The sequence below is a fragment of the Coregonus clupeaformis genome, chromosome 3 (genome assembly GCF_020615455.1).
Source record: "Coregonus clupeaformis isolate EN_2021a chromosome 3, ASM2061545v1, whole genome shotgun sequence".
NCBI classification, from domain to species: Eukaryota; Metazoa; Chordata; class Actinopteri; order Salmoniformes; family Salmonidae; genus Coregonus; species Coregonus clupeaformis.
The window spans coordinates 30264825-30281770 of record NC_059194.1 but is presented as its reverse complement, the minus strand read 5'-3'; the positions used below and the strand labels follow the sequence as shown (position 1 = coordinate 30281770).

At 42.3% G+C, this 16946-nt stretch overlaps 1 protein-coding gene across 1 annotated transcript in view; it reads left to right on the top strand.

The window, feature by feature from the left end:
* Window positions 1-2032: 2032 nt before the first annotated feature.
* Window positions 2033-16946, top strand: part of LOC121544624 (bifunctional heparan sulfate N-deacetylase/N-sulfotransferase 1) — an 84902-nt gene continuing 69988 nt past the window's right edge. Inside the window, exon 1 of the mRNA XM_041854613.2 lies at window positions 2033-2167. The gene's annotated coding sequence lies outside the window, so the exon portion shown is untranslated. The remainder of the gene's footprint in view (window positions 2168-16946) is intronic.

Below are 16946 nucleotides of genomic sequence, written 5' to 3'. Positions count from 1 at the left end.
ATGAATTCACATCCCACAATGCAACACGGCGCATGCTTCTTTTCATTACATTTACCTCCTCAGGGTGGCGTTTTATTTCAATAAATAGAGTATAAATATGAAAACAATACTCATTCATCATTATGCAACTCTATTAATGAATATCTGGAATTCATTGAAGAATTGTGTGTGTATTTATTCTGATCAGATCAGATCTCTTGCGAAGTATGTAATGTAATGGTTTACTCTGCATGTTATTAGCAGCAGGGCCCTGTGCGCTTGCCTGTCGAAAACCCCAGTTAGCACGTTGGAGCTGTGGTTGGAGGATGTTTCAGATTAGGGATGAACACTAATAGAGGCGTAAAACCCTAATGTTTATTTAAGGTCGTGGAGGAGGCTCTCTGTTGAGACACCACTTACAGGGATTAGAATAAATCTACAAGCCTGGAGGCTGGAGCCGTCTGCTTGGCAGTGCCACACTTACCTCTAGCACAACAGGCAGGAGGTTGGGCTGAGACCGAGATGGGGTCAACTCCGTTACAACCCCAGCCTGTTAAATTAAGGAAATATGTTGTTTGAAGTTCATGAAATTGTGAACTTTTTCATAAGAGATTATGGGACATTATTTTGATTAGTTTAAATTTCCCAAACTGAATTGAGTAGTTGACCTTGGTTGATCTAAACTCTGGATGTGGACGTTGTCCAGATAAAGGCAGTCATGTTCTCTCCTGCCGTGAACTGGCTCACCTAGCATTGGGTACAGCAGTCTCCTGTGTTTTCACATGGCACAGGACAGAGACTCATGCCAGACAGCCACTGTCCATCCCTCAGAACACATCAATATAGTTTTTAATGATGTGCTCATCAGACTACCTCGGTTTATTGATCGATTGTCCCTGTGGCCAGGGCAGATGAATAGAGGGGGTGGGGTTAAATGCCTGATATACTCCCCCATTTAGCCACATGACATACAGAGTATTGACTGAGGACTGTGTCTGCTTCATGTTGGGTAAGAATAAGACAATAAAGTTAACTCTCTCAGTGTTGGCTTCCTTGTCGGTCTTGGACGCTAAATGAGTTGTGTGATGTTACCCCCCTTGCCCCCCGTCATGAGATCTTGGTGAGACAGGCAAATCTGTTTGAAGGAAGGCTTTGTCCCGGGTTTAGCCCCTCCGAAATCAAATCACAGACCGCATGTGTCACAAGGTCAGAGGACAGACGTGAGGTGACTTTATTCCCATGACAACTGATCCTGAATCAGTTTTGCATTATTTGCTTGTTGAGGGGGAGAAACGGTTTGGAATGAGACATCAGTTTTGAGACGGACACTTGTTGTTAGCCCCTCTCTGTTTTAGAGAAAAATAAGAAAGGTGAAACCATGGAAACATACAGTGTTTCCAGCTATTTATTTGCTAAACCTTGAACTTCAAGTCTCCAATTGAAGTGGTCCACATTAACTCTTGTACACAAGCAGTATGTTTGTTTTTTGGTCTAGTCTGTCAATGTGTTGTTCACAACCTTGACAGAGATAAGCAATACATGTCCACATAAAACATGATTAAAATGGCAGTCTACTTATACTTATTATTACAGATTACATGTTCATCATAGGTCTGCCATGATGAATATTGAATAATGTTTGGATGAATGCCTCTTCTGTTGGGGTCTTCAATGGTCTGGAGAGACTCTTGAAAGTAGTGGGGTGACAATGGTTTGAATTGTGTGATTACTATTTCAATGCAGCCATAATCTCAGTACTTACTTGGCAAACAGTACTTGAATGAATGTACAGTATATCACACATTTTCAACCAATGTATAAATTAATGAACAGGTAGGAACTATTTATGAACTATTTTTCATCCGTATTACTAAATAAACAAATTAAAATATTGGGTGGACTACTGGACAGACTGTCCAGAAGATGAGCTAAATGTGTAATTTAACTATTCATTTAATGAGATAACGCTGTAATCTAATTAGGGACAATTGATGCCGTGTTGGTGCCCCCTGTCGACCATTGTGGGGCAGTGTTGTATAGCTCTGCAGAAAGAGCGACATTCTAACATTTGTCTCATCAGACAAGTCTGCAAAAACGGGAGAACGGAGCCACCGGGAAAGCGAGACGAAGCGCCGGTATTGCTTTATTTGAATCCAAGTATTAATTCTACCAGATGCCGATTGACAAGGTGAGTGTGACAAAGTACATCGTTTTCTGGTGCAAATGTTTGGGTCAAAACGAGCTGATCGCTGCTCAATCGTTCAACTACTAGCCTAGACTGGTTTGCTATCAACCACACGCATTGGCGCAGACTGAAAATGCAGCCACAGTTTTGGCCTGAATTTCCCATGGATCGAGAAGGAAGCCCGGGTAAAGAGTTGAATCTCACCGCAGTTTTTGGCTACTCAATAGTGGTAGTAAGGAAGGCCATTTGTGTGAATTCTTGTCGAAGTTTACCGCCTTGAATTATGTCCAGGTGTTTGAATCTCTGCATCAAGCAAGCGAATTCCAGTGATAAAACTTAGCACGAGCAAGAAATTAACTTGTTATTGTAAGTTTGTGGCCTGTCAGTATCGTTAGGCTTGATTATAACTGTTCAGTAAGTCTATTTACCATTCTGAATGAGTGTATAGACACAATCTGAAAACACTGCCAAGTCGGAAAACAACCTGCTGTTGTCTTCATCTTTTGCAATGTTGCCGAGTGGAATTATGCGAGAAAAAGTTTACATATATTTTCCTTATTTTTATACCTAAAGATGGAGCACTATGGAACACATTTTTTTTCTGACTGCACCCAACAAGTCATTTTTTATTCAATAACGTTTCACGTGACAGTGGAAAGTTGGTTATGTAGGCCATGTTCCGCTAGGACTGACTGACTGATGTTGAGGGAAGGCAGTAGTGATTAGGCTACATCGTTTGTCTAGAAGACCCTACCTTCAAAGTAGGGGGGGCAACCCAGAACCCAGAACCCAGTCTATAGAATAAGAGTGGAATCAATACATTAGGGCCACTGACCCAGCACAGGACTGCTTGCGGCACCCATAGACATGCAGTGGCTGTTCCATAGTACTTCACCCTATGACTTCTCCCTCTCTACCAGAGTTTGTCCCCTGTACGCTCTTTGGCCAATTTATTGTAAGGGATGCATTCATTAGATGTTTATATAGGATATTTATTCAGATTAGCCTAATGCTGACAAAGTCCAATATGTTAAAATGGGATTTCTTGGAAAATATAAACAACATTTTAAAGTCTTACTGTCCATGTCTACTTCATTTCGGGGTGGCATTCAGTACTGACTGGGAGAGTGTGGTAGAAGTAAACACATTGGACAGTACTACTACAGCACAACACAGTATTAGTGATTCAACAGTTGGCATCAGTAAACCTAGAGGAAAACTTTTAAGAGTTGTTTTCAATAGAAAAGGCAGAGGTGGGACCAGGTCACTATTATTCGAGTCACAAGCAAGTTTCAAGTCACAAGGTCAGAGTCTCAAGTCGAGTCCCAAGTAGAACGGGTCAAGTCCAAGTTGTGCATTCTAAGAGTAAGTCGAGTCAAAAGTTCAAATGAAGTTAAAAAAACATCTATACATGCAATGTCTTGTTCAACTACAAATCTTTGTCTATTTATTGAGGCTACCAGACAGCCTTTTTCATTATTTTGTCTAGAACACTTTTTGATTATGTAATAATACATTTTAACAACAAATTCCAAATGCAAGCTTCATAAGTAAATTATCAATTTCAAGAAATTGACATACCAAAAGTCCAGTAGGCCTATGCTAATAATTGTTGCTTTCACCTATTGCTGGTAAGCTTGCAAAGTAAACCGTTAATATTCTTGATCACCCCAAAAAATGTCAGCGGCATATTTATTTATGGCAATCCTCTCTCCCTACAATTTGACGTTTGCATCCGATCCTACAGTGAAAAAAATAAAGGTTCTTCCTCAGCTCTTAAATGGATACTGGGGAAGTAGATAAAGTGCGGCCCTTTATCTACTTCCCCAGAGTCAGATGAACTCGTGAATACCATTTTTATGCCTCTGTGTCCAGTATGAAGGAAGTTAGAGGTAGTTTCGTGAGCCAATGCTAACTAGCATAAGCGCTAACACTATTTAGCAATTGCACTAGTTCTAGTTAGCATCTTCCTTCAAACTGCATGCAGAGACATAAAAATGGTATCCACAAGTTAATCTGACGCTGGGGAAGTAGATAAAGGGCCTCATTGCCAACATTACGAAGTATCCCTTTAAGTTCCTTTGGAGAACTCTTGCTCGATAAATAACTTTTGAATTAAGTGTGGGGTTCTTGACATCAACGGATCTTCAGAATTCTAAAAGGTTCTTGAAATGTATGGAAGCCTGCAGATGTGTCCCTTTCATAGCACACAGCAAATTGGCCAGTGTTTACTTGTAGATTTTTTTGTTGTTGTGTGTAATATTTCTGGTGTTGATTCATGAGTTAAATTAACACTCAGTGGTTTAAAATAACCCCAGTGTTGGTGTTAATAACCAGAGTTGAACCAAAACCACGGCTATCATATTTCCCAGCATGCTTTATTGCAGGTCGATTTTTAGAATTGTTTGTTTCAATATCTGTGTTTTTGCATGTACGCACATTGATTGATTAATTAATCTTATGCTACTCAAAGAAAAATAACATACATTTTTCTAAACTATTCCAATCTGCTACTTGGACTTATTGCACATGCTACTGAAATGGTTGTTCCAGTTTAAATGTTTAAGGTAGCCTCATATGTTAGTCTTCCTAACCCTGGCAGTCATTCTGAATGCAGGTTGCGGGTGAATAAAAGTTCCAAATGTTGGATATCCCCACTCTGGCTGGATTCCAATAGGAATTACACATCACTTTGCAAGCCAGCATATATAAGACATGCAGGTCTGATGTGGCATGTAAACTATGCGTTTCAGGCTACTGTATTAGTAGTATTAGTGGTAATCGAAATTGTTAAACGTTTTTTTAAACAATTTAAATAAATGCAACAGTTGGTTTTTATTTTATTTTTATTTCACCTTTATTTAACCAGGTAAACCAGTTGAGAACAAGTTCTCATTTACAACTGCGACCTGGCCAAGATAAAGCAAAGCAGTGCGATAAAAACAACAACACAGAGTTACATATGGGGTAAAACAAAACAAAGTCAAAAATACAACAGAAATACATATAATATACAGTGTGCAAATTTAGCAAGTTATGGAGGTAAGGCAATAAAATAGGCTATAGTGCAAAATAATTACAATTAGTATTAACACTGGAATGATAGATGTGCAAGAGATGATGTGCAAATAGAGATACTGGGGTACAAATGAGCAAAATAAATAACAATATAGGGATGAGGTAGTTGGGCGGGCTAATTTCAGATGGGCTGTGTACAGGTGCAGTGATCGGTATGGTGCTCTGACAACTGATGCTTAAAGTTAGTGAGGGAGATAAGTGTCTCCAGCTTCAGAGATTTTTGCAATTTGTTCCAGTCATTGGCAGCAGAGAACTGGAAGGAATTGCGGCCAAAGGAGGTGTTGGCTTTGGGGATGACCAGTGAGATATACTCGCTGGAGCGCAGACTACGGGTGGGTGTTGCTATGGTGACTAATGAGCTAAGATAAGGCGGGGATTTGCCTAGCAGTGATTTATAGATGGCCTGGAGCCAGTGGGTTTGGCGACGAATATGTAGTGAGGACCAGCCAACAAGAGCGTACAGGTCACAGTGGTGGGTATTATATGGGGCTTTGGAGACAAAACGGATGGCACTGTGATAGACAACATCCAATTTGCTGAGTAGAGTGTTGGAGGCTATTTTGTAAATGACATCGCCGAAGTCAAGGATCGGTAGGATAGTCAGTTTTACGAGGGCATGTTTGGCAGCATGAGTGAAGGAGGCTTTGTTTGCGAAATAGGAAACCGATTCTAGATTTAACTTTGGATTGGAGATTCTTAATGTGAGTCTGGAAGGAGAGTTTACAGTCTAACCAGACACCTAGATATTTGTAGTTGTCCACATACTCTAGGTCAGACCCGTCAAGAGTAGTGATTCTAGTCGGGTGGGCGGGTGCAAGCAGCGTTCGGTTGAAGAGCATGCATTTAGTTTTACTAGTGTTTAAGAGCAGTTGGAGGCTACTGAAGGAGTGTTGTATGGCATTGAAGCTCGTTTGGAGGTTTGTTAACACAATGTCCAATGAAGGGCCAGATGTATACAAAATGGTGTCGTCTGCGTAGAGGTGGATCTGAGAGTCACCAGCAGCAAGAGCGACGTCATTGATATACACAGAGAAAAGAGTCGGCCCAAGAATTGAACCCTGTGGCACCCCCATAGAGACTGCCATAGGTCCAGACAACAGGCCCTCCGATTTGACACATTGAACTCTATCTGAGAAGTAGTTGGTGAACCAGGCGAGGCAGTCATTTGAGAAACCAAGGCTATTTAGTCTGCCAATAAGAATGCGGTGGTTGACAGAGTCGAAAGCCTTGGCCAGGTCAATGAAAACGGCTGCACAGTACTGTCTATTATCGATCGCGGTTATAATATCGTTTAGGACCTTGAGCGTGGCTGAAGTGCACCCATGACCAGCTCGGAAACCGGATTGCATAGCGGAGAAGGTACGGTGGGATTCGAAATGGTCGGTGATCTGTTTGTTGACTTGGCTTTCAAAAACTTTTGAAGGGCAGGATGGATATGGGTCTGTAAAAGTTTGGATCTAGAGTGTCACCCCCTTTGAAGAGGGGGATGACCGCAGCAGCTTTCCAATCTCTGGGGATCTCAGACGTTACGAAAGAGGGATTGAACAGGCTAGTAATAGGGGTTGCGACAATTTCGGCGGCTAGTTTTAGAAAGAAAGGGTCCAGATTGTCTAGCCCAGATGATTTGTAGGGTTCCAGATTTTGCAGCTCTTTCAGAACATCAGCTGTCTGGATTTGTGTGAAGGAGAAGCGGGGGGCATGGGCAAGTTGCAGCGGAGGGTGCAGAGCTGGTGGTCGGGGTTGTGGTAGCCAGGTGGAAAGCATGGCCAGCCGTAGCAAAATGCTTGTTGAAATTCTCGATTATTGTAGATTTATCGGTGGTGATAGTGTTTCCTAGCCTCAGTGCAGTGGGCAGCTGGGAGGAAGTGCTCTTATTTTCCATGGACTTTACAGTGTCCCAAAACTTTTTGGAGTTAGTGCTACAGGATGCAAATTTCTGTTTGAAAAAGTTAGCCTTTGCTTTCCTAACTGCTTGTGTATATTGGTTCCTAACTTCCCTGAAAAGTTGCATATCGCGGGGGCTATTTGATGCTAATGCAGTACGCCACAGGATGTTTTTGTGCTGGTCAAGGGCAGTCAAGTCTGAGGAGAACCAGGGGCTATATCTGTTCTTAGTTCTGTATTTTTTGAATGGGGCATGTTTATTTAAGATTGAGAGGAAATTACTTTTAAAGAACAACTAGGCATCCTCTACTGACGGAATGAGATCTATATCCATCCAGGATACCTGGGCCAGGTCAATTAGGAAGGCCTAAAGTGTTTTTGGGAGCGTTTGACAGTGATGAGGGGTGGTCGTTTGACCGCGGACCCGTTACGGACGCAGGCAATAAGGCAGTGATCGCTGAGATCCTGGTTGAAGACAGCGGAGGTGTATTTAGAGGGTAAGTTAGTCAGGATGATATCTATGAGGGTACCCATGTTTACGGATTTAGGGTTGTACCTTGTAGGTTCGTTGATCATTTGTGTGAGATTGAGGGCATCTAGTTTAGATTGTAGGATGGCCGGGGTGTTAAGCATATCCCAATTTAGGTCACCAAGCAGTACGAACTCTGAGGATAGATGGGGGGCAATCAATTCACATATGGTGTCCAGGGCACAGCTGGGGGCTGAGGGGGGTCTGTAGCAAGCGGCAACAGTGAGAGATTTATTTCTGGAAAGGTGGATTTTTAGAAGTAGAAGCTCAAACTGTTTGGGCACAGACCTGGATAGTATGATGGAGCTCTGCAGGCTATCTCTACAGTAGATTGCAACTCCACCCCCTTTGGCAGTTCTATCTAGACGGAAAATGTTATAGTTGGGGATGGAAATTTCAGAATTGTTGGTGGCCTTCCTAAGCCAGGATTCAGACACTGCTAGAACATCAGGGTTCTGGTGAATGGATGAAGATACTCCAAACTTTTTGAATTTTCATAATCCATCAGATATTGACTGTATTATAGCACATAAAACATTTTACTGGCATAAACATGGAGTTCAGGGATTCAATCTATTGTCAAATGTAAAAAAAAAAAAAAAATCTTAGAATGCACTCATATCTATATACAGTGAGGGGAAAAAAGTATTTGATCCCCTGCTGATGCTGATTATGTATGTTTGCCCACTGACAAAGACATGATCAGTCTTTAATTTTAATGGTAGGTTTATTTGAACAGTGAGAGACAGAATAACAACAAAAAAATCCAGAAAAACGCATGTCAAAAATGTTATAAATTGATTTGCATTTTAATGAGGGAAATAAGTATTTGACCCCGCTGCAAAACATGACTTAGTACTTGGTGGCAAAACCCTTGTTGGCAATCACAGAGGTCAGATGTTTCTTGTAGTTGTCCACCAAGTTTGCACACATCTCAGGAGGGATTTTGTTCCACTCCTCTTTGCAGATCTTCTCCAAGTCATTAAGGTTTTCGAGGCTGACGTTTGGCAACTCGAACCTTCAGCTCCCTCCACAGATTTTCTATGGGATTAAGGTCTGGAGACTTGATAAGCTACTCCAGGACCTTAATGTGCTTCTTCTTGAGCCACTCCTTTGTTGCCTTGGCCGTGTGTTTTGGGACATTGTCATGCTGGAATACCCATCCACGACCCATTTTCAATGCCCTGGCTGAGGGAAGGAGGTTCTCACCCAAGATTTGACGGTACATGGCCCCATCCATCTTCCATTTGATGCGGTGTAGTTGTCCTGTCCCTTTATCAGAAAAACACCCCCAAAGCATAATGTTTCCACCTCCATGTTTGACGGTGGGGATGGTTTTCTTGGGGTCATAGGCAGCATTCCTCTTCCTCCAAACACGGCGAGTTGAGTTGATGCCAAAGAGCTCGATTTTGGTCTCATCTGACCACAACACTTTCACCCAGTTCTCCTCTTAATCATTCAGATGTTCATTGGCAAACTTCAGACGGCCCTGTATATGTGCTTTCTTGAGCAGGGAGACCTTGCGGGCGCTGCAGGATTTCAGTCCTTCAAAGCGTAGTGTGTTACCAATTGTTTTCTTGGTGACTATGGTCCCAGCTGCCTTGAGATCATTGACAAGATCCTCCCGTGTAGTTCTGGGCTGATTCCTCACCGTTCTCATGATCATTGCAACTCCACGAGGTGAGATCTTGCATGGAGCCCCAGGCCGAGGGAGATTGACAGTTATTTTGTGTTTCTTCCATTTGTGAATAATCGCACCAACTGTTGTCACCTTCTCACCAAGCTGCTTGGCGATGGTCTTGTAGCCCATTCCAGCCTTGTGTAGGTCTACAATCTTGTCCCTGACATCCTTTTAGAGCTCTTTGGTCTTGGCCATGGTGGAGAGTTTGGAATCTGATTGATTGATTGCTTCTGTGGACAGGTGTCTTTTATACAGGTAACAAACTGAGATTAGGAGCGCTCCCTTTAAGAATGTGCTCCTAATCTCAGCTCGTTACCTGTATAAAAGACACCTGGGAGCCAGAAATCTTTCTGATTGAGAGGGGGTGAAGTACTTATTTCCCTCATTAAAATGCAAATCAATTCATAACATTTTTGACATGCGTTTTTCTGGATTTTTTTGTTGTTATTCTGTCTCTCACTGTTCAAATAAACCTACCATTAAAATTATAGACTGATCATTTCTTTGTCAGTGGGCAAACATACAAAATCAGCAGGGGATCAAATACTTTTTTCCCTCACTGTGTGTGTGTATATATACACATATATATGTGGTCCTCTGTAGCTCAGCTGGTAGAGCACGGCGCTTGTAACGCCAGGGTAGTGGGTTCGATCCCCGGGACCACCCATACACACAAATGTATGCACGCATGACTGTAAGTCGCTTTGGATGAAAGCGTCTGCTAAATGGCATATTATTATATATATATATATACAGTGGGGAAAAAAGTATTTAGTAAGCCACCAATTGTGCAAGTTCTCCCACTTAAAAAGATGAGAGAGGCCTGTAATTTATCATAGGTACACATCAACTATGACAGACAAAATGAGATTTTTTTTCTCCAGAAAATCACATTGTAGGATTTTTAATGAATTTGTTTGCAAATTATGGTGGAAAATAAGTATTTGGTCAATAACAAACGTTTCTCAATACTTTGTTATATACCCTTTGTTGGCAATGACACAGGTCAAACGTTTTCTGTAAGTCTTCACAAGGTTTTCACACACTGTTGCTGGTATTTTGGCCCATTCCTCCATGCAGATCTCCTCTAGAGCAGTGATGTTTTGGGGCTGTCGCTGGGCAACACAGACTTTCAACTCCCTCCAAAGATTTTCTATGGGGTTGAGATCTGGAGACTGGCTAGGCCACTCCAGGACCTTGAAATGCTTCTTACGAAGCCACTCCTTCGTTGCCCGGGCGGTGTGTTTGGGATCATTGTCATGCTGAAAGACCCAGCCACGTTTCATCTTCAATGCCCTTGCTGATGGAAGGAGGTTTTCACTCAAAATCTCACGATACATGGCCCCATTCATTCTTTCCTTTACACGGATCAGTCGTCCTGGTCCCTTTGCAGAAAAACAGCCCCAAAGCATGATGTTTCCACCCCCATGCTTAACAGTAGGTATGGTGTTCTTTGGATGCAACTCAGCATTCTTTGTCCTCCAAACACGACGAGTTTAGTTTTTACCAAAAAATTATATTTAAAGGATGACATATGACCATATGACATTCTCCCAATCCTCTTCTAGATCATCCAAATGCACTCTAGCAAACTTCAGACGGGCCTGGACATGTACTGGCTTAAGCAGGGGGACACGTCTGGCACTGCAGGATTTGAGTCACTGGCGGCGTAGTGTGTTACTGATGGTAGGCTTTGTTACTTTGGTCCCAGCTCTCTGCAGGTCATTCACTAGGTCCCCCCGTGTGGTTCTGGGATTTTTGCTCACCGTTCTTGTGATCATTTTGACCCCACGGGATGAGATCTTGCGTGGAGCCGCAGATCGAGGGAGATTATCAGTGGTCTTGTATGTCTTCCATTTCCTAATAATTGCTCCCACAGTTGATTTCTTCAAACCAAGCTGCTTACCTATTGCAGATTCAGTCTTCCCAGCCTGGTGCAGGTCTACAATTTTGTTTCTGGTGTCCTTTGACAGCTCTTTGGTCTTGGCCATAGTGGAGTTTGGAGTGTGACTGTTTGAGGTTGTGGACAGGTGTCTTTTATACTGATAACAAGTTCAAACAGGTGCCATTAATACAGGTAACGAGTGGAGGACAGAGGAGCCTCTTAAAAAAGAAGTTACAGGTCTGTGAGAGCCAGAAATCTTGCTTGTTTGTAGGTGACCAAATACTTATTTTCCACCATAATTAGCAAATAAATTCATAAAAAATCCTACAATGTGATTTTCTGGATATTTCTATGTCATTTTGTCTGTCATAGTTGACGTGTACCTATGATGAAAATTACAGACCTCTCTCATCTTTTTAAGTGGGAGAACTTGCACAATTGGTGGCTGACTAAATACTTTTTTCCCCCACTGTATATATATATACAGCTGTGGAAAAAATTAAGAGACCACTGCAAAATTATCAGTTTCTCTGGTTTTACTATTTATAGGTATGTGTTTGGGTAAAAATAACATTCATGTTTTATTCTATAAACTACTGACAACATTTCTCCCAAATTCCAAATAAAAATATTGTCATTTAGAGCATTTATTTGCAGAAAATGACAACTGGTCAAAAGAACAAAAAAGATGCGGTGTTGTCAGACCTCGAATAATGCAAAGAAAATAAGTTCATGTTCATTTTTAAACAACACAATACTAATGTTTTAACTTAGGAAGAGTTCAGAAATCAATATTTGGTGTAATAACCCTGATTTTCAATCACAGCTTTAATGCGTCTTGGCATGCTCTCCACCAGTCTTTCACATTGATGTTGGGTGACTTTTATGCCACTTCTGGTGCAAAAATTCAAGCAGCTCGGCTTTGTTTGATGGCTTGTGACCATCCATCTTCCTCTTGATCACATTCCAGAAATGTCCAATGGGGTTCATGTCTGGAGATTTGGCTGGCCATGACAGGGTCTTGATCTGGTGGTCCTCCATCCACACCTTGATTGACCTGGCTGTGTGGCATGGCGCATTGTCCTGCTGGAAAAAACAATCCTCAGAGTTGGGGAACAATGTCAGAGCAAAAGGAAGCAAGTTTTCTTCCAGGACAACCTTGTACGTGGCTTGATTCATGCGTCCTTCACAAAGACAAGTCTGCCCGATTCCAGCCTTGCTGAAGCACCCCCAGATCATCACAGATCCTCCACCAAATTTCACAGTGGGTGCGAGACACTGTGGCTTGTAGGCCTCTCCAGGTCTCCGTCTAACCATTAGACGACCAGGTGTTGGGCAAAGCTGAAAATTGGACTCATCAGAGAAGTTGACCTTACTCCAGTCCATACGGTCAAATCCTTATGGTCTTTTGCAAACCTCAGCCTGGCTCTTCTTTGCTTCTCATTGATGAAGGGCTTTTTTCTAGCTTTGCACGACTTCAGCCCTGCCCCTAGGAGCCTGTTTCGAACCGTCCTCGCCGTGCACTTCACCCCAGCTGCCATTTGCCATTTTTTTGTAGGTCACTTGATGTCATCCTACGGTTGTTGAGTGACATTCAAATTAGTTGGCGGTCATCCTGGTCAGTAGAGAGTCGTTTTCGCCCTCTGCCGGTCTGTAGCTTTGTTGTCCCCAATGTCTGCTGCTTGACCTTGTTCTTATGAACCACCGTCTTTGACATTTTAAGGATGGAAGCAACCTGACGCTCCCTGTATCCCTCTGCCAGCAAAGCCAGAATTGAACCCTTCTTTTCCTCACTCAAAACTTTCCTTTTCAACTCTTTCCTTTTCAATTATTTTTTGGCATGGTCAATAGTTATTTTTTGATTAATATTACTGTTGAGGTACTATTAGCACTGTTTTTGCCTTCCAGCTGGTCCTATTGCAAGAGGATAGTGATGACCACAGCAGTGGTTTTTATACTTTTCCTTGTTAAATAAGATTTGGTTCAGGTGATCACCTAATCAGTACCTAATTCAGTAGAATGAGGTGTGCCTGTGTTGGAATTCAACAGACACTGGAATGGAATGGCTGTCATACATGTAGAGATGCTGATTTAAGAAAAATTTGCAGTTGTCTCTTAATTTTTACCAGAGCTGTATGTATATATGTATATATACACACAGTGGGGAGAACAAGTATTTGATACACTGCCGATTTTGCAAGTTTTCCTACTTACAAAGCATGTAGAGGTCTGTAATTTTTATCATAGGTGCACTTCAACTGTGAGATACGGAATCTAAAACAAAAATCCAGAAAATCACATTGTATGATTTTTAAGTAATTAATTTGCATTTTATTGCATGACATAAGTATTTGATCACCTACCAACCAGTAAGAATTGTGGCTCTCACAGACCTGCTAGTTTTTCTTTAAGAAGCCCTCCTGTTCTCCACTCATTACCTGTATTAACTGCACCTGTTTGAACTCGTTACCTGTATAAAAGACGCCTGTCCACACACTCAATCAAACAGACTCCAACCTCTCCACAATGGCCAAGACCAGAGAGCTGTGTAAGGATGTCAGGGATAAAATTGTAGACCTGCACAAGGCTGGGATGGGCTACAGGACAATAGGCAAGCAGCTTGGTGAGAAGGCAACAACTGTTGGCGCAATTATTAGAAAATGGAAGAAGTTCAAGATGACGGTCAATCACCCTCGGTTTTTGGCTCCATGCAAGATCTCACCTCGTGGGGCATCAATGATCATGAGGAAGGTGAGGGATCAGCCCAGAACTACACGGCAGGACCTGGTCAATGACCTGAAGAGAGCTGGGACCACAGTCTCAAAGAAAACCATTAGTAACACACTACGCCGTCATGGATTAAAATCCTGCAGCGCACGCAAGGTCCCCCTGCTCAAGCCAGCGCATGTCCAGGCCCGTCTGAAGTTTGCCAATGTCCATCTGGATGATCCAGAGGAGGAATGGGAGAAGGTCATGTGGTCTGATGAGACAAAAATAGAGCTTTTTGGTCTAAACTCCACTCGCTGTGTTTTGAGGAAGAAGAAGGATGAGTACAACCCCAAGAACACCATCCCAACCGTGAAGCATGGAGGTGGAAACATCATTCTTTGGGGATGCTTTTCTGCAAAGGGGAAAGGGCGACTGCACCGTATTGAGGGGAGGATGGATGGGGCCATGTATCGCGAGATCTTGGCCAACAACCTCCTTCCCTCAGTAAGAGCATTGAAGATGGGTCGTGGCTGGGTCTTCCAGCATGACAATGACCTGAAACACACAGCCAGGGCAACTAAGGAGTGGCTCCGTAAGAAGCATCTCAAGGTCCTGGAGTGGCCTAGCCAGTCTCCAGACCTGAACCCAATAGAAAATCTTTGGAGGGAGCTGAAATTCCGTATTGCCCAGCGACAGCCCCGAAACCTGAAGGATCTGGAGAAGGTCTGTATGGAGGAGTGGGCCAAAATCCCTGCTGCAGTGTGTGCAAAGCTGGTCAAGACCTACAGGAAACGTATGATCTCTGTAATTGCAAACAAAGGTTTCTGTACCAAATATTAAGTTCTGCTTTTCTGATGTATCAAATACTAATGTCATGCAATAAAATGCAAATTAATTACTTAAAAATCATACAATTTGATTTTCTGGATTTTTGTTTTAGATTCCGTCTCTCACAGTTGAAGTGTACCTATGATAAAAATTACAGACCTCTACATGCTTTGTAAGTAGGAAAACCTGCAGAATCGGCAGTGTATCAAATACTTGTTCTCCCCACTATATATATATATATATATATATACAGTGGGGAAAAAAAGTATTTAGTCAGCCACCAATTGTGCATGTTCTCCCACTTAAAAAGATGAGAGAGGCCTGTAATTTTCATCATAGGTACACGTCAACTATGACAGACAAATTGAGGAAAAAAAATCCAGAAAATCACATTGTAGGATTTTTAATGAATTTATTTGCAAATTATGGTGGAAAATAAGTATTTGGTCACCTACAAACAAGCAAGATTTCTGGCTCTCACAGACCTGTAACTTCTCCTTTAAGAGGCTCCTCTGTCCTCCACTCATTACCTGTATTAATGGCACCTGTTTGAACTTGTTATCAGTATAAAAGACACCTGTCCACAACCTCAAACAGTCACACTCCAAACTCCACTATGGCCAAGACCAAAGAGCTGTCAAAGGACACCAGAAACAAAATTGTAGACCTGCACCAGGCTGGGAAGACTGCATCTGCAATAGGTAAGCAGCTTGGTTTGAAGAAATCAACTGTGGGAGCAATTATTAGGAAATGGAAGACATACAAGACCACTGATAATCTCCCTCGATCTGGGGCTCCACGCAAGATCTCACCCTGTGGGGTCAAAATGATCACAAGAACGGTGAGCAAAAATCCCAGAACCACATGGAGGGACCTAGTGAATGACCTGCAGAGAGCTGGGACCAAAGTAACAAAGCCTACCATCAGTAACACACTACGCCGCCAGGGACTCAAATCCTGCAGTGCCAGACGTGTCCCCCTGCTTAAGCCAGTACATGTCTAGGCCCGTCTGAAGTTTGCTAGAGTGCATTTGGATGATCCAGAAGAGGATTGGGAGAATGTCATATGGTCAGATGAAACCAAAATAGAACTTTTTGGTAAAAACTCAACTCGTCGTGTTTGGAGGACAAAGAATGCTGAGTTGCATCCAAAGAACACCATACCTACTGTGAAGCATGGGGGTGGAAACATCATGCTTTGGGGGCTGTTTTTCTGCAAAGGGACCAGGACGACTGATCCATGTAAAGGAAAGAATGAATGGGGCCATGTATCGTGATATTTTGAGTGAAAACCTCCTTCCATCAGCAAGGGCATTGAAGATGAAACGTGGCTGGGTCTTTCAGCATGACAATGATCCCAAACACACCGCCCGGGCAACGAAGGAGTGGCTTCGTAAGAAGCATTTCAAGGTCCTGGAGTGGCCTAGCCAGTCTCCAGATCTCAACCCCATAGAAAATCTTTGGAGGGAGTTGAAAGTCCGTGTTGCCCAGCGACAGCCCCAAAACATCACTGCTCTAGAGGAGATATGCATGGAGGAATGGGCCAAAATACCAGCACCAGTGTGTGAAAACCTTGTGAAGACTTACAGAAAACGTTTGACCTGTGTCATTGCCAACAAAGGGTATAAAACAAAGTATTGAGAAACTTTTGTTATTGACCAAATACTTATTTTCCACCTTAATTTGCAAATAAATTCATTACAAATCCTACAATGTGATTTTCTGGATTTTTTTTTCTCATTTTGTCTGTCATAGTTGACGTGTACCTATGATGAAAATTACAGGCCTCTCTCATCTTTTTAAGTGGGAGAACTTGCACAATTGGTGGCTGACTAAATACTTTTTTCCCCCACTGTGTTATATATATATATATATATATATACAGTCAGGGAAAAAAGTATTTGATCCCCTGCTGATTTTGTACGTTTGCCCACTGACAAAGACATGATCAGTCTATAATTTTAATGGTAGGTTTATTTGAACAGTGAGAGACAGAATAACAACAAAAAAATCCAGAAAACGCATGTCAAAAATGTTATAAATTGATTTGAATTTTATTGAGGGAAGTAAGTATTTGACCCCCTCTCAATCAGAAAGATTTCTGGCTCCCAGGTGTCTTTTATACAGGGAACGAGCTGAGATTAGGAGCACATTCTTAAAGGGAGTGCTCCTAATCTCAGCTTGTTACC